Source organism: Cupressus sempervirens, chromosome 10, assembly GCF_028749045.1.
Source record: "Cupressus sempervirens isolate cs-2001-9-10 chromosome 10, ASM2874904v1, whole genome shotgun sequence".
NCBI lineage: Eukaryota > Viridiplantae > Streptophyta > Pinopsida > Cupressales > Cupressaceae > Cupressus > Cupressus sempervirens.
In genome coordinates, this window is record NC_143127.1 from 879,175,900 (window position 1) to 879,201,663 (window position 25,764).

At 30.8% G+C, this 25,764-nt stretch overlaps 1 pseudogene; it reads left to right on the forward strand.

Annotated features, from left to right (window-relative positions):
* Nucleotides 1-334: 334 nt before the first annotated feature.
* LOC149536796 (enoyl-CoA delta isomerase 3-like) lies at nt 335-23,398 on the forward strand (annotated as a pseudogene).
* Nucleotides 23,399-25,764: the final 2,366 nt, after the last annotated feature.

Genomic DNA, 25,764 nt, shown 5'->3' on the forward strand with positions numbered 1-25,764 from the left:
ATTTCAAAACTTTCATACAAATGTAATTGACAATTGTAAAGGAAAATTCCAAAACCCTTACCATCATCTTTCTTGCTTGTCCTAAATTAGGTGTTTTGAAATATAGTATGAACATCTAGAAAAGCAATAATAATAGACATATTTTGTCAAATGTAGTTGGAATTGTTTTAGTATATATGTTTGCAAATTGTGGAAGCATAGAAAAGGCATATAAGTCCAATATTATAGTTCCACTTTTGGAAGTTAAAAAATGAGTGGCTACCACAACCTTTGAAACTAAATTCATCATGACATTTCCTCCTCTTTCTTGTAATAACTTTATCAGAATGAAGGAATGACGCCTATTGGAAGCAGGGAGGTGCAAGCTTCTGTACCTGAAGACATTAAAGGTATCTAAAAATGAGCCTTCATGAAATGTTTTTTATGCCTATTTTAAAGGTCTATATGTTTGGTGTTGTCGCACATTTGATTGAAAATGATTTACTATTATTTAATTAACTGACACTCTTTTCCAGATAATATAGAAGCATATAGTAGTAGTCCAACATGCCCTCCACACATAGAACTTATGTAGGGATTTTGCATCCGATGTCATGTGATGAAACCAAATTCAGATTCAAATGATCAAACTAAAGTTTCTCTAAAATATATTCATAAGGTATCCATTTTATGAAAGCCAATTGGATGATTTAATTATTTGTTTGAATTCCTTGAATTGTGACTCAATTATCAAAAAAAAAAACCTTGTCTTAAAATATTTTTACAAACTAATTATCTGTAGACAATACAACTAGTCTTAAATTTTCTTTATATAATTCCCTGCATTGATCCTTCAGCAAATAGAATTGAATTATATGTTTCTATAATTAAAACCATTTCATATGTAATTTTTTTAGGATTTTAAGCTCATAGATAGAGAAGTTGTATAGTTATGTGATAAGGATCTAAAGAAGTTACAACCAAAAAAGAAACTCTATTTCGTGTTGGATCTATATCACAAATTGCTCAATTCTTCTCATTTTTTTGAAGTCCCCCACGAAAAGTCAACATATGTCACATCAATTACTTAAAGCGCATATCAAATGTTAAATCAGGTGTGCTAGTCAGTCAATTACCTGGATAATTTTTAAAATATCATTTTAGTTTTTTAAAATGATTTCTTCTATAGTTGTAAGGACTCATGCTTTAATTACCTATTCCTTTTACTTGATTTCACCTTTCCATGTCTGTTAAGAACTCTTATTACCTTTTTTGTTTATTATTAATCTATTCACTACTTATTTTCACTTGATTGTTGACTTGTAATTCTTGGAGTTTAACCATGTTAGATTGATTTTTTTGGTAGTTTTTTGATTTTTCCTCCCAAAAAGTTTCCCCCAAAAAATAGTCTCTCAAGTCATGGTTGGAATTGACATAGTTCAATGTGTCCTCTATACATCCACCATATACGACTCTTGCATGCTCTTGACATTGGTATTATTATGGTGATTACATTTAATCGTTACAAAAAGTGACTTTATTTTTGTAATGCATGGAAGCTAGTCTCAATTATTGTAGAGACTATGAAAAGGAAAAGTAACTGGTTTGATGTGATTTTTTAATGGGGTTTGACATTTTTTATTCAATGCAAAGGTCTATTTCCTTAACATAAATTGCATAATCATTTGTCTCACTTTTCGAGAAGTTAGCACAAGAAACAATACTTGTGTGTGGATTATATTTTATAAGAGTCTATCAATAATAATTGACATGAAATATAAGTTTAAAATGCTTGAAATTTTTGAATTTTTATTGATAAAGATTTAGATTATTGTTTTCATAATAACTAAAATTTGTGTTTTTTGAGAAGAGTATATCATGTTATAGTGACCATGATCATGGTATATATAATGTTGGGAAGTCAACTTTGTCAAATTTTTGCATAATTTTTCAAATGGTACTAGCTCAATGGAAGAGCACTTGCTTTATAAGGAGGATGGTGGTTCAATTCCATCATGCCCTAATATGTCTAAATTAATTATTAAATAAACTACCAAATATACTACCTAAAAGGCTACCAAATGTACTACCAAATCAACTATCAAATATACTACCCAAAAAACTATGAAATATACTTCCAAACAAACTACCAAATAAACTACCAAAATTAACAAATAAAATACCATATAAACTACCAAGTAACAACAATAAATGACTAAATCAATGATCATATCAATGAATAAAATAGTTTAGTCATAAATTTTGTTGGGAGATAAATGTCTAGCAATTAACTACCATTGGTCATGTGATCAAACCTAGTCGCATATCTACAATTTTTAGTAGTTTATTTAGTAATATATATATTTTTTGTACTAGTGGTACTAGGAGGAATAACCTCCTCTAAAACCATACTGTCAAGCACCTTAAATCAATCAAAACTAGAATCTAACCATACTCATGATATATTTTACATCAGAGTAGAAGGGATTAATAATCAAATTGCTCTACCCAACAAGAACACCCAAGACAAATTTTCATAGAATTTGGTATTAGGTTATTCAAATCAATTTCAACACAGACACTATCATAAGAGAGAACCTTGTTATCGAGAAATTGATTCACAATTGCAACTATCTTTCCAGGCAAAGCAACAATGTGATGAAGAATGTTTTCTCCCTACAATTCAAGATGAAGATGTGATAGGAGAACCCACACTAGCATATCTAAGGGGATACCCTCAATAGAATTAAATCCTTAATGCTAAGGCTTAACAAATAAACCTACATGGTTGTGAAAGTAAGGACCCCCTTTCAAAAACATAATCTCACTCAGATATGCAAGAGAAGACAACAAAGACATAACTATTTCCAACCAACATGATCTTCATATCTCCTTCCACCTGCCATAAATGATTAATCCATCCCTCAAGAGAAGATAACAAAATCATAATTCAAATTAAAATACATATCAAAGCATGATTATGCTATTACTCAATGTCCTCCATTACAACCTCTAGAGAAATAACCATAATAGGTCGAGCATGGCTTTGTGGGAAATAGTTCAATTAACTTTTTAAAGCCTGGAGCTCTTGCCAACATAAAATGAGTCCAATCCTATTGCATGGATGTTCATAAGAGAATCATGCAGGTGTGGAAAAGATTCATAGATGTTCGATAAAGAGACATATGTTATGACTAGGGTGGAAGAAATTCTAGTCCCAAGATTCTAAGTGGATTGCTTATCCATGTTTTTTGGAAAAGTCATAGCTATAGTAGTAGCATTGGTACCATGAGATTGTATAGTTTTCCCAAATGAATGTGGTTGATCCTTCAACACTCCCTGCTTGGTTGAATCTAGGTCAAAACTACCTTATTCTTTTGCTTGTGATAAGTCTACTAGTATAATACATGGTCACAAACTCTCTTGAATCAACCATTTCTACAACAACTCGCACACTTGTCTATTCAACTCTTCACTTTATGTTTTTGTCATTCTATGTGCTACCTTTTTTGAAAAACTATCTCCTAGAATCAAGTCCATCTAATGACTAATCTTCCATATTGGATGCAATCCATCTACTAAAATATTATATTCAATATCTAGAAACTCTTCCAATAATTTTGCAACTTCTACAGGTACCTCTTCTACTTCTTTACAATGTTTTTGAATTACAAAAAAAATACACATGCTCACACCTCATACCCTCTAGAAACTAATTTTCATCAATCAAATGTACTCTATCAGCAATATATATACATTTTTATCTAAATCCCTCAATGGCTTCAGCTTATTTTTCACTCCGTCCTTTTTCAAAGTGTAGGTATTTTCACAATCATGTACAACATGTCTATCAAAATGTCATGGTCTAGCCAACAAACATGACATATGTCCATAGGTATTATATCACATAAAACCTCATCATGGTAGCTTCCCATCTTGAATTTTAGTAATTCTTTCACATTGATCATGATCTTGTGGTAATCATGCACCCACACAATACAAAATGGATGCAGGTTTTTATGCCACTTAAGTTTTAACTTTGAGACCATATTTGATGACACCATATTGTTAGTACTTCTACCATTAATGATCTTCACATTTTCCCCTTGTGTAAAGCAAGTTCCTCATTTGATCAGGTTCATTCTCACCACTTACTGTGTCTCTTCTATTAAATAGGGTTTTTCCTCTTTTATCACATTCAAAATATGATGGTTTGGTATCCTCAGGAATATGTGTACAACTTTGGCTTGAAATTCAATTCTCTAATATATCCTTCCTTGGAGTTGAGGCCAATGAAATTCCCTATGCCTTCTTCTATAGTGTGAAAATAGGTTCCACACAAAACTGATCTACCAGATCCTTTCCCTCTTCCTCTTCCTCTCTTATCTCTATTATTTTGATCATTGAAATGATTGGAAAGGTTTCCCTTTTGGTTCTGACTGCTATTTTTACCCTCATCCTTCTTCTTCTAATTATCATTTTAGCCTCCATAAAATCATGTGCTAGATCTTCCACCATGACCTATTCCACTATTTTTGTTATCAAACTTATTCCTTACCTTTTCCTCAACTCTTAAGGAAAATTGGTATGTCTCATCAATACTATTCATTTAGACCACACTAAATTATTCTTAAATTCTTGGCCATAAACCATAGAAATAACATGCAAATTTCTCCTTGTCAACTTTTTCCTAGCTAGTTCTGATGAGAATTCAGTAGAACTCTTTTGTATACTCCTAAAAAAATCTTCCTACTTCTTCAACCCTTGCATTTTATTTAGTAGATGGAGCTTATAATCCATGGGAATAAATTATCTCTTAAACTTAGCTATCATTTTATCCAATATTTTAATTTGATCCTTCCCTCTTCTATTTAGCTCCAATTGAATCTCCTACAACCATAACTTTACGTGGGCATGTAGTTTATCCTTTACAAATTTTACTCTATCTAGATTTTCAATATCTTATTACTTAAAGTATTCTATTAATTAATTGATTCAATTGATCAATTCCTCCAAGTTAATATATCCTAAAAATTTGGGAACCTTAAACTTAGTTCTTTTTCCAATCTTGGAAATAGCCCTAAAAAGTCTCTCTTCTTGTGGGTTTAAAAATTACCTCTTCATTGAAATTTTCTTCTTCTTCTCCTTCATTCTTGTTTTCTTCTCCTACAACAAGACTCATTCCTTAACATAGTTTTTCCTCTAATGCTTGCATTTATATCTAAAACCCTCATGTGTAACACTAGTAACTTTTCCACCAAGCTCCCTTTATAGAGGCATTTTTGTGCTTTCACTAAAACCCTAGTGCAAATTGCCTCACATTCGATGATATTTTTATACTCTTAGGAACTACTTCTCTAATACAAATTAAAAACGGGTAACTCTCATACCACTTGATAAAGGGTTCCTCCCTTAATGCCATAAATAGACACAAAAAGAGAGAATAAAAATAAATACTTAGAACAAAAAATTGACTTCTTATTATCTCCACTACTGTAGAATTATAGACTTTTCAAAACTGCAATATAAAATCCACACTGTCAATTCCTTTATAGTAATGTTCAACAAAGAGCCACAAACTACCACCCCAAACTACGTAAACATTACTATGGGCCTTCTTTATATAAGAAATTTTTCAATGTCCAGGAAGGTTCTAGACATTAACCCTAGCCCTTGAGGACAAAAAAAATCCAATTTAAAATGATTTTCTAATTTATTACATAGTGTCTTCTCTAATTATAATTTTAGTTAACTCAACTTTCAGAGTCCATAAATTTCAATCCATACATTCAATTTTCAACTATAAGCAGTTTTCATAATGTATAACTCTTGAGCTATAGTTCCTAAAATGTGCAAGCACTTGTTAGCCCAAGTATGACTTTGTTTTTGAGATTCTAAGGCTTTTGAATCCAAGCTCAAAATATTTGTACACAAAAACCTCAAAATTTTTTGTAATACATATGGTATCACAATGTAACCCCACTAGCAAGATGATATTTTTGGGTGATGCAAGATTGCACTTAGACCTAGGATGATCCTCTATTAGTGAACCCATATTTTGTTGAGGCGAACAAGGAGACTATAGTTTGCACTCAGAATGATAGTTAGGTTGTTGTTTTGTACCAAAAGATCTTTGTCAACCCTACTCTCTCCAAAAAATATTGAGCTTTCTTTTATGAGTGGTTGCCAATGTGTTGTGAGTTTCATCCCTTTTAACTATAATGTTTGTATCTTTTAGATTCTTCCCTCCCTATAACCAGGTGATTGCTGGAAGTTTTAAAGGGTTCATTCTTGTGTCTCATTTTTCTTTTTCATCAAATCTTGTTACTTTTGTGCAGGCTTCTCCCAATATTATCTTTGAGAATGTTGACAATGTTTGGTGGCTTAGTCACTTCCAAACATATATTTTTGACAGAGGTTTATCTAAGTATTAATTTGCCTAGTTTTCTAGCACTAATTATTGTTAATGTGTCATTAATGTATTTTTAAAATATTGTTAATGGACTATAATGCATTTATTAATGGTGCCTATTTCAGTTCTTTGCACTTACAATATGATTGTTCCACGGTCCAACATCCTCTTGCTACTCTTTTATTAGAAAAACATTTATATTTTATAAATTTAATTTAAAAAGTACGTTAAAGTAATAATAAGAGTTGAAAATATATAATTTAAAAACTTTAGAAAAAATAATACAAATATAAATTCTTTTAATAAATATTGTCATTGCAATTATTTATTTTAATAGTTTTAAGAAAAATAATAACAAATTATATGTGTGTAAAGAACATTTGCTAAAACTATGACCTAAGAAGTGAAAAAAGAAATAACTAATTATACAAAAAACTAATTAATTTAGAACTTTTTAACAATAAACTCTCTTTATAATATTTTTTTTAGAAAAAAAGAAAAAGCCTATACCACAATGTTAACTTTTCAAGCTCTCATTTTGGAGGTCTTGGGTTTGAAACTAACCTTGTTTAACATATAGTAATAATTAATTCTAATAATAATAATAATTGACCCATCATTTACAGATCAAAAAAAATATTTTAAAAAAATTAATTAACTTAAATATATTAAATAAATATTAGTTATAGTAAAAATGAAAACCTCAAAATAAATTATATATCATTAAAAAATAAGTGCCACTTTCCATTCTAGTTTAGCAATTACAAAAATATTAGTTAAAATAAAAATACAAATCTACAATGTTTAAATTTAATTCAAATAAATTATATAGCATGAAAAAAGAAGTAATAAATATTGGAAACAATGCTTTAGCAATGGCTATAATGATCATTTTAATATTTATATATTTCAAAAGATTTATTTTAATTTTATAGATTTTATATACTTTTTCAAAGAAATGGAGTCCTATAATATATTAAATTCATAAATAAATAACAAAATTTTACATATAAAATAATAGTAATGTCTAAAATAATTTTTACTATTCTCAAAATAATATTTAAATTAAAATAAACTAAGAGTAAATTAAAATTAACTTGACTATCCAATAGCTTAAACTATATCTTAGAAAATCCTTTATTAAGTAAAACAACGTTTCATTTAGAAAACTCTAAAAAAAAAAAAAAATTCTAAAAAAAAATAATAAGTATTGAATAACTTTAATAGTAACATACCTTTGTAGGAATTAATAAAGAAATATCAATATGTATATGTTATGATTCATCATAGATGTGTTTAATATTTAGCATAGCATAGAGCAACTTTGTAACTTGACAACACTTTTATAACTAGAATAACATATGATTTTTATTTGTTTAATAATGAATAAAGTAATATATAATATGTACTCATATAAAAATCAATAATTTTTAAATGTGTTCAAAAGTACTTTATAAAAATAAATATAGTTGATTAAGGGGACTAGAGGTTTCTAAATTTGATAGTTACATCATAGGCATTTCCCATATGAAGAAGAGGAGCTGAATTTTCTATCTGATGACAAATATTGTATTAGAGAAGCAAGACGACCATAGAAATGATTCCATCTATTCATTTCTTTTGAGCCACTTTATGCATATTTACACCAAAGGGGTTTGTTATCTGAAAAAAGACGACCAACAATTTGGGATCAATTGTTGAAATAGATCCGTAGACCCTACAAAATTATTGGAATCATCTAGAACCTCTATTTTCCTTTTTCATTCACTATTCAGATCATATTAGTTGTCAATGCCAATCATTCTTGAGAAAGAGTGTAAAGAATGAAGAATATAGAAAAGAGGCCACTGGAACGCCGAACACATGGCCTAAAAATAGAGAATGGAGATCAAACATATTTTTCTCTCTCACTCGTATAATAGAGAATGGAGAACATAAAATATAGAAAAGAGGCCACCACAATGCCAGAAATGGAGAATAGTCTTGATTCTAAAACCTGTAGTATTAAAGTTGCACTTGCAGAAGGTAAACAAATCCATTATCTCGTCACTGATAAGGGATTTGTATTTTCCACACATGATTTTTCAAAATAATGTGGGAGTTTGGGAGATGTGCGTAAAATGTTCAACGACACGGTAGAAAGATATGTCTACTATTGGAGCACCATAATTGCAACTTACAGAAAACATGGCTACCCTTTGGAGGTATTAACCATTTTTCACCAAATGCAATGAAAAGAAATCAAACCTGATCAGTTTACCTTTGCCAATAGACTAGTAGTCTGTGCCAAACTAAGAGCCCTGGATCAAGTTATGAACATTCATCTTGTAACAGGCCCAAAGATACGAAAATGAAATGCACACACATTGTCAAATTTATTCTGACAACAAATAAATATATATACAACACAAAAACTGTTTAGGTAGTCAAGTAAAACTATATATTGAAAACTATTTCCTAAATAAAATAAATTACAAATGATCTTGAAGGATTAGTTTGCATTCTCCACTTAATCTGAAGAGATATTTGTCATGCCAAGTAGGATTCAAAATTTATCAAATTTGAGACATCCTAGTGCTTTTGTAAAAATATTAGTGATTTGTTCTCTAGTGGAATAGTGTTTCACCTGTATAGTTCTGGCTTCAACATGATGTCGAATCAACTTATCTTTGGTATTGATATGCTTGGTTCGATCATGAAATTTAGGATTCTTGGCCAATTGTATTACAAAACTATTATCAATATATAAAGTTGTTAAAGTTATATGTTTCTCCTGCAAGTCATCAATAGTTTTTCTGAGCCACACAATTTCTGTCATAGCTTGAGTTGCTACTACATATTCCACTTCACTTGTAGAGTTAGTGGGAATTGTTTTTTTCTTTCATCTCCAAGTAATTGAAGTTGATCCTAGAGTCATCAAATAACTAGAAGTAGATAACCCATTCTCTTTATCACCATCAAAATCTAAGTTAGAATAGCTAGTAAGATAGAAGCCTAAAACTTTTAAATATTTTATGCAAAGAGTTTGAGTTCCTTTTAGATAATTTAAAACTTACTGTGTTGCAATCCAATGCCCTTCACATGGTTTATTCATAAATCTGGACAAAATTCCTACTGTAAAAGTAATGTCAGGACAAGTAGTGGTGAGATAAATCAAACTTCCAACAAGTTGCATGTACTTGGTTGGATCTTCAAAAGAATTTCCTTCATTGGATGAAATCTTCAGCTTTTGCTTCATTAGAGTGGAAACCGAATTACAATTTGTCATGCAAAATATGCATAATAACTCTCCAATATATTTCTTCTGAGATATAAAAAATAAACTTAGGATTTTGAATGACATCAACACCTAAGTAATAATGAAGTAATCCCAAGTCATTTATTTCAAACCACTTTTTCAATTCTCTCTTAATGGATTATATATAATCATCATTATTGCCTGTGATGAGAAGATCATGAACATATACAACTAGATAGACAATTGATCTGCCAACTTTCTTGACAAAGAGAGTCGCATCATCTAGACTAAAATGCTTGTAGTCTAATTTGACGAGGTGCTCAGTTAATTTTTCATTCCAAGGACATGGTGCTTGCTTCAAACCATACAAAGATTTTACCAATTTACATACATTTTCTTCTTGACCTTTGATAACAAAACCTTGAGGTTGTAGCATATAGAAATATTCCTTTAAATCTCCATTCAAAAAGTTGTTTTAACATCCATATGATGTATATTCCATCGTTTTTGTGCTGCCAAAGAAAATAATGTTCAAATAGTTCCCCATTTTGACTTGGGAGAAAAAGTTTTGGTGTAGTCAACACCTTCTCTCTGAGCATATCCTTTTGCTACAAGTATTGCTTTGTGTTTGTCAAGTGAACCATCAGCTTTATATTTGTTCTTATATACCCACTTACAGCTAATAGGTTTGGTTCCAATTGGAGGATCTACTAATCTCTAAGTTCTATTTTTTATGAGAGCATCATACTTTCTTTGTATTGCACTTCTCCATGCATCACTTGTTGTTTCTTCTTGAAATGAAGAAGGTTCATCAACAATAGAAAAAATTAATTAAAATATTCATACATTTTTGAAATTTTAATGGTCCACATTGATCTACAGATTGATTGCTCTGATGTTTTATCAATCTCAAGAGCCTTTGAATTAGATTATTCATAAGTTGGTTCATATTTTTTTCAACAAGTTGTTCACAAACAATTTCAAAATTTTTAGAACTATTGTCTTCTCTTTCAATAGGTTATTCACAAACTATTTTAGATTCTTTAAAATTTTTCTCTTTTACATTGTCCTCATTCTCTATAACTTCCAAATATTGACCTAGAAAGGGAACCCCCCTATAAAGAGTTGCAAGTTCATTATTCCATTCATGATAGAATTTTTTCAATTGAAATCTATCAAGATGAGAAAGTTGTTTGTCAGTACTATGTGCATCCTTTTCAAATTCAAGAAATATAACAGCTCTAGAAAAAACAAAATTTGATTCTCCTCATCATATAGACAATAAGATTTGGAAGTAGTAGAATATCCCAAAAAAATGGATTTGTACTCCTACCTTCCAATTTATTTCTCAACTAAGTAGGAATTAAAGCGTAACAAGAGCAACCAAAAACCCTAAAATGTTTGACACTTGGAAGATGGCCATGCCATATTTCATGGGGAGTTTTATTTTTTGGTGCAACAGAAGGACTTCTATTCTTTATGTAGACAACACAGAGAATTGTTTCTCCCTAAAATGTTTATTTAACATTTTTCTAAAATATCATAGATCTTACCATATTCAAGACTATTCTATTCATATGTTCTACAAAACAATATTTTTGTGGGTTATAAGGAATAGTTATTTGATTCTTAATACCACTTTCCTACAAATGTTTGTCCAAATATTTAGAATGTACTCACCACCATTATCACTTCTTAGGTTTCCAATATTGAGTTGAATCATATTTTTAATCCACAAATGGAAATTTTTGAAGGTATCAAAAGATTTAGATTTCTCTTTTAATAAATAAACCCAACACATCCTATTATAGTTAACAATAAAAGTCATTATTTATTAGTTTCCATTTACTGATGGGAAATCCATAGGCCCACACAAATCTGAGTGAATGAGACCCAACTTTCTAGTAGCTCAAAATAGACGATCAATAAAATGTTGTTTACCGTGTTTGCATAAAATGCAAGCATCGCATAGATAAAAATTTTTGGGGATAGTGGGAAGTCCTTGAATTTCATTTTTGTTTCATAATTCTGAGACTATCATAGTTAATGTGGCCAAATCTTGATTATCATAAAAAGTTAGAAGAAAAATTAACACCATGCAATTAAAATTTTGTATAATTCTAAGAACTTGATGAACTACCATTCAAATATAAAGGTTTTTCATCTTTTAGTCCAGTGATTACAATCACATGATCATCATTCTTCTAATCTCAATAATACCATAAACCACATGTATTGAATGACCTTGTTTTCTAATATGCACAAGTGATGATAAGTTTCTCTTCAATTGTGGAAGATAAAGAGCATTAGAAAGTATATAATCAGCAAGACTTGGTAATTTAAGTCTAATAGATCGAATGCTTAAAGGTTCTAACTTAGATTTGGTAGAAAAATATACTACTCTATCCCCTTGATCATTGAATGTATCAAAAACAATATTCTAAATGTCATATGACATGTGGCTCCAGTATCTAACAAACAAGTATCATCAAAGCTAGAAAAGTACTAAAAATTTCTTCAATCCCAACATTAAAATGTGAGCCTACAACATAATGTTTAGATTTAGGAGGGTTACCTCTATTTGGTGGCTTCTCCTTCTTGTTACAAATCCTCTTGCATGGAGTTCAACAAAGATTGCCACTATGACCCATTTTTCCACATCTATGACATTGTATAGATTGCTTCTCTTTTCATTGATAATCTCTATGTTGGTGTTGTGGCTGAGAATGTTGTCTATCACCTTGATAATTTTTACTCCCTTGCCTATAGATTGTCTTATTCTATGACTTTTATTGCTACTATCATGTCTAGAAGGCTCAGCTTTGAATTATTGCCCCTTTCTTTGGTGCAAGACACAAAGTCCTTGCATTTGAAATTCTTCCCAAATGCTTTTTCTCTCTCTGCAATCTTCTCCACAAGTTTGTCAAATGTTATATCTTTTAGCTTTTTACTAGCTTGAAGAGATTCAAGATACTATGAATAGGTAGGATAAAGAGCTTTAATAAAAGAAGTGATTTGTAGATCCACTTTTACACCCATGGCTGCAATATAATGAAATAAAGCCCTAATTTAGAAACCTAACTTCATTCGATCATTATCTTTCATTTCTAAGTTGAATAAGTTCATTAATAGTTGAATGATTTCATGTTTTGAATGAGAATTATATAGATCTTTAAGTTTCTTTAATGCTTCAAATACACTCTTACAAGAGATTATATGTGTACTTACCTGTTCAATAATGGAGGCAATAATGAGAGCATAATCCTATTTGTCTTTATTCTTCTAGATGATGAGTTCCTTTTTGTCTGTAGGTAGCTTTAGCTCTTCATTTTCATATTACTTTCACAAGCATCATCCCACAAATCATTAAAAATAAGAGTATTTTAAAAATTTTGAAACCATTCATGGTAATTCTCTTTTCCAGAAAGAACTATATCAATGATTGAAATTATAGAATGCAATCACAATTCAATCAAAATTCTTTTTCTCCAACAACTTGGCTCTAATACTACTATAGCAAACCCAAAGAATATGAAAATTAAATGCACAAACATTGGAAAATTTATTATAACAACAAGTGAATATATACAACCTAAAAGCTATTCAGGTAGTTGACTAAAACTATATAAATAGTTATATAATCAAATAGTCAAAAGTTGAAGGTGGGTACTAAGCATCTTTGAAAGAAAAAGATATTAGATAGGTCTCTTCCTTTTCTATCATATGGGCATGCTCAAAATAAGTATGGAGTCAATCAAGTCACTAATGAATAGAGTTTCTTTTACCTTCTATTTGTAAATGCATAAGACATGCTTTGTAAAATAACCATAGACATTGATTGGGACATGATCTATTGATGAATTTTATTTGTACTCGCACTCTAGACATGATAAGTTTAAGTGTGATGGTTAGTTTTGGAATGAAAAAGAGAAATGATTGTGTACCTATCAAGAGAAATCATTTTGTAACTATCTCTTCAACAAATTTTCTTGTCTATTTAAATGTTAGTTGTATATTTTAGTTCAAGGAAATCTCCTCCTTCATTTTCTACTCTTTTTCATTAATTTTAGAAAAAGCTAATAAGAGATGTAAGCTTTGGAACACCACTAACCCTAGCAAACATGTATGCAATTAGAATGTGTCTCCTTGTTGTTTCCATTAACAAAGTTGAGATGGTTTCCATGGTTGTAAAAGAAGCTTTTTTATTATGATCAAAATACAATAGCCACAAAGCTAGAAAAAAGCATCCTTCAACCTTTTTGTACTTTGGGGTCAGCCCCCTATCTTTTTGGCTGGTTTCAATTACTTCAAAGACTAGAAAAAAAATTGAGAATATAAAGCTATAAATATGGTATATCACAAAATGAATGTCACCAAGTTCACAAGTTAGATTCTTACAGTTATAATGGACTTAATATTTTTTAGTGGAGTCAAAGTGCCTAACATTATTATAATTTTGTTTCCAATATTATTATTCAACATATTTTCAATAAAATCAAGCTAGTCAATCTCTATCTTCTACTTTGGACAATAATAAATCACTAATAATAGTCATTGAAGATTCAATAGTCATTTATTTCCTATGTTAGAAGATGAGAAATTTTGTGGGATTTATAAAATTTACACACAACTTATATAAATTATTTAATGGAGGTGAGAAAGTATATAATAATTTAAAAGTTGTTGACAGTTCTACCAAGTTGATTCATGACTTTTAGAAAAAGTAAAAGAATGTGCCCATTTTCTCCCAAGACCAAATCTTCCATTAAATGACCACATGTCATTGATAGGATACATTTTTATAGAAGATTTTTAAGGACATTAGATCATTGTGGTAAAAGCTAAGTGGACTAGACTTAGATAGTCAAGCCTCAATCCTACCTATAGCAGGATCGGACCTCTATCCTATTAGGATTGAATTTCTTGAACCTTCTAAACCCATAAGTAACCCCTTTAAATATGAAATATGTGGTTTCTAGACAAATTTTTTATGGAACTCATTAGAAAAAGGTGTAATCAAGGCAATTTTAAAGGTTCTAAAATGTATATATTCGTCTCTAAGATGAAAAAGATTAAATAACATACACTTAAGTGGAATAAAGAACATTTTAAAAATATATTTAAAGAAATATTAGACATCAAAGAAAGCTTTAAAAAAATTAAATAAAGACGTAATTAAAGAAAGTATGAATAATGAGAACTTCTCACTACAAAATGAACTCCTCACCAGATAGGAAAATATCCTAGCAAAGAAGAAGACTTTTGGAGACAAAAATCTAGAGGAAAATGGCTAGATGAGGGAGACCCCAATACAAAATAAATTCATAATAGAACCTTTTATAATAGAGCTTAAAGAAAAATTATTAAAATTAAAGAATCCTTAGGATCTATCACTAAAAGCCTTGACAACATATCAAATATTTTTGTAGATCATTTCAATAATTTACTAAACAATTTTAAGTGTTCGAATATGACAGCTCAAGCAAAAATGCTTGTAGTTATTCTAAAAGTAATTTCCATAGATGATAATAAAGCATTAAACTCTCCTATATCTTTGGAAGAAGTCATATCTATGTTATTCAACATGAACCCTGATAACTCTCTAGGTCTAGACAGATTCTAGGCTTTCCACTTCCAAAAATTTTGGGATATTATCAGAATTGATTTTAGGAAATCCAATGAAGCATCAAGAAATGGTGGGTCACTACTATCAGAAATTAATAATATCTTTCTTACTTTAATTCCCAAAAAAGATGACCTTGAATACCCAAGAGATTTTAGACCTAGACCTCTTTGTAACACCATTTATAAAATCATATCTAAAATTCTAGCTAATTGAATGAAAGTGTTTCTCCCAAAGATTATTTCAGAAGAAAAAATGGGTTTTGAACTAGGAAGATCAATTCTAAATGGGACACTCATTATACAAGAAACATTACACTCTTCCAATAAAGAAGAAGGCAAGCATGTTCATGAAACTAGATATTCAAAAGGCATCTAGTATGGTAGACTAGAGGTTTTTGTGCAAAATCTTAGAAGCATTCAGATTTTCTCACCAATGGATTAATCTTTGACACATCAAGATGTATAAGACAAGGAGATCACCTATCTCCTTTCCTATACATTATCATGGTAGAAGCCTTCAGTAGGACAATTACCTAAGAAAACTCTAAAGGAAAAATTAGGGGTGTTATTGTAACCGAAAGTGTCTCTAATAGAACCCACCAACAATATGTGGTTGATACAATTTTACCAGGAGAAAGTAAAATAAAAGAGGCCCTAAACATCAAGATGATCATTCAACAATATATGGAAGCTTTAGATCAAAGAGTGAATGTTGTAAAATAAGAAATATTCTTCATTAACACCAAACTTGAAATAGAAAAATAGATCTGTAATATTATTGGATATAAAATGAGCACATTCCTCTATAAATACTTAGGAATAAAGTTATAAAAAGAGAGTAAAACTAAAAAAGGATGGCATGATATCCTTGACATGATGTATAAAAGGATAGGAGGTTGGAAAGATAAATGGCTTACAAAATTGGGTAAAGTTACTAAGGTCAAAGTAGTTTTATCTACTCTCCCAACATACCCCCTTTCCAACTTACCTCTATCTAAAAGCATCACTAAGAGGCTTGAAGAAAAAATTAGAAGCTTTAGTTGGAATGACACTGATGAGCATAAAAAATTGGCTCTTATTAAATGGGAAAAATTATGTAAACCAAAGTAAGTAGGACGTCTAGGTATCAAAAACTTAAGTTGGAAAATTGAAGCTTTAGGGGCTAAACTAGCATGGTAACTTTTTCTTGAAAGAGAAGAAAAATGGGCTAACATTATGTATAAAAAATACTGTAATGTAGTCAATCCCTACTCCTTGTTTAGAATGAGGATGCTTCCTAAAGGATCCAAAAGCTAGAATTGTATAGTAAAAGCAGAGCACTTATTAGTAAATATCTCATGCGGGATGTTGGTAATGGTGTTGAAGCTCTCCTCTGGGAGGATTCATGGGATAGCCTACCTAGTTGACAGCATGTGGATTCTAGCCATCCTCAAAGAGCAATTAGTCAAACTCTGGGAGTGTAAGGTTAGTAATTATAAATCTAAAAATGATAATAATGGTGGTATAAGTTGGGAATGGAAATCTCTAGACAACATTTACTTAGAACCAATAGTAAAAGAGGTTCCATAAGAGGAAAATAAAGTAGTTAAAGAGAAATGACAAAATCATATGGGTAGCATCAAAAGATGGTAGGTATAATGTTAAAAATGGATATAGAGTAATCACCCAATCACAAAGATGGGAAGAAGTGAATATCCCCCTTAAATTCTATCAGGATTCATCCTATTTACTAGAGGCAACCTTCTTTCTATGGATTGCCTCCTAGAAGAGGATTTTAATAGTGGATAGACTTAGGAAGATGGGCATTTTGGAATCATCAAGATGTGTTTTATGTAAGCAAGACAATGAATATTCTAATCATCTCTTATATAAATGCCCATATACACAATACTATTGGGATTGGCTCAGATAAATGTTAGTTTGGAAAGCTCCTTTGCCAGAACCGATGGATGATCTCCTTAGGGGTTGGCCAACTAATAGTAGTATTTGTATATATAGCAAACTATGGAATATTTTCCTATCTATCCTTGTTTGGGAAGATTGAAAAGAAAGGAGCAAAAGAATATTTCATTATTAGTCTATGTTAGTAGGTGAAATTATTAATAAAATTGAGGCCTATATTGGTGAAACCTTAAACTCTCACCTTAAGAAAACCCAAAAAGAGGAAGAAACATTTTTTGAATGGAATGGTCTAATGAAAAAGAGCTGGAGAAACCTAATTAATCCACCACTTATGTATAAAAATAATAATAAAGACGCAAGGGAATAATGTAGATGGATTCCACCACCTGGAGCAAACTAAATTTTGATGGAGCCTCAAGAGGCAATCCTGGTACCGCATGAATAGGATGCATCATTAATAATGATTCTAACTGTTGGATAGAGAAAAGGGATAAATTCGTAGGATCAAACACTAAAAAACTTGCTGAACTAGAGGCCCTTCAAGAAGGTCTACAAATATGCTTAAATATTAGTATATTGAAAAACTCATTATTGAAAGAGATTCATAGATTATCTTAAATGCCATTAGAAAATGGGGGACTTCAAATTGGGTTTTAAATTTGAAACTGGAAGAAGTGCTTAATCTCTTGGATCTCATTAAAGATTTTTAGATTCTACATATATTTTGGGAAGGTAATAAAGAGGTAGATCAGCTAGCAAATAACAACACTGATGGTGAAAATATCTTAATCTATGATTAGAAATAATTTAACTAGAAATTAAATAGTCATCTTAATCAAACTAAATAATGTAAATCTCATTCTTATTAGCAAAATTAGCTTTGACTTTATCCTAAAGATAAATCCAAATGATTAAACAAAGAATTTAATAGTCAGTAGGTCTTAAGAATTTATTTTAATAAGATAAAAGGTAGTATATTATACCATCAAATATAAACATCGAGTGAGAAGTAGCTAAACTAATTTCAGAGTTAGTAAACAAAGGGTCAAGAAGCAAAATTGATAATTTCTGCAACAATAGATGTTAAACAATATTGGAAAATGATTCCAAACAAATTAGAGGAAAAAAGGAAATTATGTTTTATCGTTCCACATCTATTCTTGATTAAGTACTATCATCATGTGATGATATGCATCATCTCAAAATGGGTAGAAGCATCTTTATTAAGGAAGCAAGCCCTTAGTCTAACAAAAGATAAGAAATTGTAAATTATAATGGAGAATGCTATCTTTAGAAGACATGTCAGATCACTTAATAATTAGAAGTATAGAGTACTTTTAAACATTAGAAAGTATGAAAATTACAAACATGTTTATTTATATAGTTTTCTATGGAAATTAGTAGTGTTTTGGATGTAGCTTCCAACCTAATGTTGAAATCTAGAAAGAAAAAATGCATCTATGGGGAAGAGTTTCCTTGTTTCTCATTTTCTCAAAAGAGCACTTTGATTAAAATACTTGTATGTAAATCAGTCAAGATGTTGTAAAAAGGGGTATGCCCCTTTTAATCTATATAATATAGGATTTTAGTCCCAGGCAAGATTGGAGGTTTTCTTACCTCGTTCTTTCCTACTAGTGCCTATTTGAATGGAGAATCCATGTAATTTTTAATTTTTAATAAATTATAATAAAAGGCTTTGGCCATTCACTAATTTAAATTAAAAGACTTCAACATGTCCACAAAAAGAAATTGTAAGTAAAAATATAAGAACAAATTTTTTGGAATTATAGCTTCAAACTTAAAGAATGGTTCGAAAGTTAAAAATGCTTTTATAAGTTGTTTTCTTATGATATAGAAAAATTGTGTGTAAGATTAATAATTAAGTACAAAATTTGAAATGAAGAATGAATTGAAATTTATTCATCATTCGAACTTTTTTCGACTAATCTTATTTTTAATTAAATTTTAGTTTTAAAAAATAATAATGAATTGAAATTTATTCATCACTCACTCACTCAAATCATATGTGATCCTAATTTTTTGTAGATTTTTTTTTTTTTTTTTGGCTAGGTGGGAGGGGATATGAATTTTAGCTAAACTAGTTTGAAGACATTTTTTTTTCCACAACATCTCTACATATTAAACTTGTCTTTTATCTTTAATTTGATTCTAATTTGAAATAAAGAACAATACATAAATAGGAACCCAAAAAACAACCTTAGAAGATAGGCAAAGAAAAATTGGTGAACTATTAACTTTGAACCTCACTTCAACAAGGAGGGCGACAAGTTTCTACCATGCAGTTACAACACGTGGGCCTACAATTTTAATCTAAGCATCCCTCTTTGAAAAAAATTGATATGGTAAAATATCAATGAGCTAAAACATTACAAGGAATTAGTTAGTCTGATAATCTAGAGTTGAAAGGAAGATAAAAAATTCAAATAGCTATAAATCAAACCCTTCATTATTCAGGTTGTGATTTCAACAATAAATTCTAAAATAAAGAGACTAATTTTATTTCCTTGATTCCACATTTTTTTATCCCTTGCTACGAAATATATAGTCAAGATTGTATTCTATTATTATATACATAAAAAATAACTTATTTTATATATTTACAAGAGAAATTTAAATCAATATATATTTTTATACATATTAAATCATATAATTTTATGTTCCCATAACCATTAGACTTCCTTCAAATTCAACAACTAAATAATTTTGAGATTATCCAACACATTTGACCATCCAATACATATGAACCATTAAAAATGTTGTATCATCATTGTTTGAGACCCTTGGTGATATTTTTTCACATTAGTTGATGAGGGAGAGCCATGGGTGAAATTATATGCACCAACATAAGAATATGCCCTATGCGCCACCACATCAATGAAACCAAATTATATCACTGAAAATAGGGGATTTTAATCTTTAGATCTAACCAATGAAAGTAACACCTCGGATACTTAACAACTGAAACCCCATGCTCCGCCCTAATCTAGCCCTTGCACTGGCCTTCAAGAAGAAAATGATATCTCATTAGGAGAAACATAATAGAGAAATGAAACCCTAGGATTAAATTAAAAAAATTATCATGTTTTCTTCTTACTTGTCTTTGTTTGTTGTTTACATCAATCCATTCCTTGTTTAGAGAATTATTTATATTGTAAATAATTTGATCCACATAACCTATGAAATATAGATGATTAGGTGCTAAAATGACAAAGAAATGTGGTAAATTTCATAATCGAACAACCCCAAGCTTTCAACAATCACCCAAAAAATTAAAATAATATAAATATATCAATAGTAGGGTACTTATTAAATTGATCAGAATTGGACATGCATATTTTATTAAATCATATTATATTATGGCTAATGACTTTTCAATTTGGATTTGTCCCTTCGGCTTCTAATAAGAATGTAGATGAAGTGACCTTTCAACTTCCATGAAGATGTATAAAGTGACTCAAGATGAATTCGCTAAGATTGCCAATTTGTATCAAATCTTATATATGGAGTTCATGTGTAGACATCTCAACCATGGGATTGCCCAACTCCTATAAAGTTCATGGGCATACATCTCATTCATGAGATTGCCAAATTTTTATGAGCTTGGACACACAACTCCTCCACGAGTTTGTCCAAACTAGATTGATTTGTAGGCATACATCTCACTTACAAAATTGTCAACAATTGTAAAAAAATTTATTTAATATTATGAATGAATAGAAGTCTTCATATTGTTTATCATGTATTTACAATACCAATATTTATTCTTTTGGAATTGTCCTCTGAATTGACAAAATAATTTAGATCATAAATGTTCTTAATATATAGTACATTTTTAAGAAACACCTGAACAAGAAACCAATAATCATAGGTTACTAAGTGGGATCTTACTATTACAATTGGCTAGCCACAAATAAGTTAAATACAATTCCAAACTACATGTCAAGTCATTTTCCACTTTTGAAAATAGCTTTTGTGTAGAGTAAACATATTTGATGGGCAGATGCTATCGGAAACCCTCCAACTATCATGATTTACAAGGTATTTGGAGTTTAATGTTTTATCAGAAAATATGTTGTAGTAATAAAAAAAGGTGAATGGAGAGGGAAGTGTTTAACTCTAAGTGTGCTTAAGGCAAACCAAGATCATTCAGATGTATGTTTGTAATTATACATTATTAAGGCATTGTTACAATGCAGCTACATTCTCATTGAATTGTCGATCACTGCTCTAGAATTCATTGATTTTTTCTCTTATAATAGAAATAAATCCAAATGGTCCCACCCAATGAAAGAATATTTTACATCCACCAAGTTGGTAAAGTTTCTACACATCCAATTCCTCCACTTTTAAACATCAAATATTTAACTCAATTTCATGCAATAATATGTAATGGAAAAGAGCGATATCTATTTTTTTAATGTTTTTATTAACATTCAAAATTTTCTCTTATTGTAGCTGTTAGCTTATGGTGGATATTAGACAATTTAAATATGTGCTTCTTTATTATTTTGTATCAACTTTTTAAATTGTATTCACAATTAAGTCCAAATGAAACATGTATTCAACATTGTTTTTGGACTTTGTCCCAAGTCTTTCATTGAAAGTTCTAACCATGGTTGGTGGGTTAGTCACTCGTAGACCTTTGTATTTGATAGAGGATGATCTAATTTCAGAACTAGTGTTAGTCTTTATTAGTGTTTGGAGTTTTGATTGTACTTCAGGTCAGCACCCATTAATTGCTTCTTTTCTTAATTATAGACATTGATTTTGGAAATTTTAGTCATTTAATTAAAAGATTTTAAAATGAGCCTACATTATACTTATGATTCTTTTGTAGAAACTCTACCAATAATTCAAGGGGAAAATGTTGATTTATGTTTATTTCAATATATTTATGACAATTTCCTTTGTATTTATTATAAACAATAGTATATTAATTAAGTTGATTTAAGAGAACTAGCGTACTACTTTTTTAAAAATGGGTACATAAAATATCCTCAAGGATCTGACATCATGCAAACGCATTCTAAAAATCTTTATAAACATTTCAAGGAGGAACATGGGATTAGATCTCAACATGATTACACATTTTAAAAGCATAATTTAGAGTGTGGGATTAGACCAGTATTTCCAATGCATGTTTTACACTTCGTAATATGTTGTGCAGTATTCTGTCAGTTCCCCGCGAACGTCACATGAAAGTTAAGGCGAGGGAAATAAACATTGCCAGAGGGAACATGATTCCAATTTTTTGATCTGTGACTGAGATTTCGAGATTACACCCGCGTTTCTAATGCATGCGTTCGTATGTTTTCTAATCAGTATCAATACTCTTTGAGATTATTAATCATTATGTTAGAGATGGACAATATTCTGTGAGATTATTAATCGTTATGTTTAATCTTTCATAGTAATGTTTAGACATTCAAAATACCTGGCCCACCAGAGACTGGGAGCACCCCTATTTAAATGGAACATCTCGCAGTAAGTGCAATTTGAAGGAGCTTAAATATTTTTTTGCGGCAGAGACCATCATAACATTTGTCTGCGGCAGAGGATCTGCAGCCTTGAGAAGCGAGGGAAGGTGGAAAAGGATAACGATCCCACCATCTTCTATTCCATCACCTAGAGCCCCCTGGACCGCATTCTTGAAGATGCTGGCGGCCTTCATGAGGCTCACCGTCCCCACTGTTGTAGCCATCTACGGCAGTGCATTCGCCGGAGCTTTCATGCTGGCTGTCGCCCATGACTATCGTTTCATGACATCATCATCATCATCATCATCCTCTTCCCCTGAGCTCTACATGTTGGAGCTCAACATGGGTCTGCCCATCCCCAGGAGTACGATGGCCCTGATTAGCAGCAAGCTCAACCCCACTGCCCTGTGCGACATGGTGTTGGGGGCGAGCAAGCTAAAGGCGTAGACGGCCATGGAGAAAGGGACTGTGGATGCCGTCTTCGAAGAATCCTCTTCCACTATGGAGGCGGCGATGAAGGAGGCTGAGAAGCTGGCGGGCAGGGGATGGGAGAGGCAGATATACCATGGCTTCAGGCTCGTTGCCTTTCCCGGAGTCATGGAGGCGCTCGAAGTCAATGTTCCCACCGCGTACCACCCTCCTTCAAATTCTAATTCTCAGGCCCATGACTTGCCAGATTCTACTACTCATTTTTCTTCTCGTTGCCCAGTTCTAGCGTCAATGATAATAATAGTAGGCAGATAGATAATGCCTCTGAAAAGATGATTAGATGACCAATCTACAATAGTGCATTGTTACAACTTCTATAAAAATAATAATTATGTTGTAGTAAAAAGGGTTCATTTATTTTACAACAATTGTACCTTCAACTTGTATGGTTTATTAGCAACTTTGCATGGAAATCTCAATCAAAAAATGAATATTTTCAAGATATTTATAACTAATAATAATAAGCCAAAATCACACATTGAGTAATTCATTCACCTTCTTGTTAGAGCACCCACGAACTATTGGACCTAATTCTCTAAAGAATTGTAGTTTTAAAAGAAATTTTGACATCATACTAGGACTCCAAATGATTGTATCAGTTCTTATATTGTTTAAGAAAAACTAACATCATGATTGTATAAGTTTTTCTATTGTTCAAAAAAATATAATGTTTTGACTATATAAGTTGTTCTATTGTTAAAGAAATGTTAATATTATGATTGTATAAGTTCTTCTATTGTTCAAGAAAAGTCAATAATTCTCTTTTATATTGTCACCCTGCCCTAATTTAGTTGGTTTGTCATTAAGTGATTTTTTTTTTCATATTGTGATTTTTAATATGGTATTCTAAATTTAAAATTAAAATTTTTAGTCTAAGTTATGAATTCTAATCCTTCAATTTAAATGTGCACTAATTGATCTATTACATGTGGACAAATTTTCAAGTTTTTTTTAATATTATATATAAGGGGATAACTAGAAAAAGTACTCATTACATAGAATGTTAGAAATCTTATTGAAAAACTCATTAATGAAGATCAAAGACGGAGATTGTTGCAAAGAAAGAAGATTGTTGTTTTCAATCATTGTTTTGTCATTGATGTCAAACCTGCTATTTGTAGGAATGACATTTTCTTATAAGATCCAAGTACTATTACTTAGTTGATTGATAAAGAGGATTTGATCAACAAGATGTAACAAGAGTACCTAATGGAAAGGTTGAGTTATGATGTTGTAATGAAGTGCAAGTATCAATCAAGACAATGGCTAAATGATGTGTTGATAACTTACTCAAAGATACAAAGGTTGATCACAGTTAGAAACATTAGAGGAAGAAGTTGTAACATGGTTGACTACAAAGCTTAAACTAAGATCATTACTGGGTGTTGAGCAAGTTAGTCGAAGCCGAGAAAATTCCTTGTTGGAGCCGAGTAATAGGAAATTCTAGTGCATGCCGAGTGATCTTTAGGTGTCAAGTAAAGTTCAAGTGCTGAGCATCAGAAAATCTTAGTTGGTGTTGAATGATTTTCAAGTACCGAGCATTAGGAAATACATAGTTGATGCCGAGTAACATAGTATGTACCAAGCACTAGTATTTCACTAGTACTGAGCTGCTACATTATTTTAAATAATAAAGATTCATCAAATCTAAGCCAACAAAGTGGTTACCTTGAATTTGGTGAACTATTTGGAAGATAAGGATGATGAGCTAGTGGCATAGAATTCTATGCAAATTGGTTTTAGGCGAATTCAAGAGGATGATTCAAGAAGTTTCTAGTGGAAATAAAATATGGGTTAGATGTAATGAATCCTACCTAATCCATATGAATTGAAATTCAAAAATGAAAGAATCGAGTGGGAAAACAACTACAAGACTTCTATTTAAGGAATCATAGACCAAGAAGCAAATGTTGTTGATGTTGCTACTACCAAAGAGCTAAACTACGAAGTGGTTAGAAGGGTGTCAAGGAGAAGACATCTAGAAGAAGGAAGAGCACAGAGGCTTTGCTTCTACAAGTGGTCATCATGAAGGGATAATTGCACTAGTACATTGAGCATGGAGACTAAAAGGGACTAAGCTTAAAAGGAGGGCAAGCTGTCAAAGTTGTAGAGATTGAAGTCCAGGCAATGGTATGAGCTAAGAAATGATCTGAGATCTACAAGTTAAGTTGTATGTAGTAGTCAAGTCAAATATTTTCTAATACTCTCTACCAATTGTATTAGAGATGAAAATACTATGGACTTAGGTTTGTTTAATAGCCATTTGTAAATCCTTTAACAGGGTGACATTCCAAGTGAATGTTCTAAAGTCCTCTAACTAGGCCCACTTCTAACTGGGTGGTTAAATCCTCTAACAAGGTCACATTTAATAGTGTGTTGTAAGCTTTTAATAGGGCATCACTTCAGAAGAGTGAGAATTGAGTAGGATGTTACTAGTGGTTTTTTTCAAATTGAGTTTCTACGTAAATCACTATGTCGTGTTAATTTCTTGTGTGTTAGGCTTGCATGTTGAATTATAGTAACTTGCAAGTTAGAAAAGTTAAATCTTGGATGAATGAATATTTGAATGGGTTGACTATACTTAGAGAAAAGTTTGAATAGGAAATTTGGACCTTGAATAA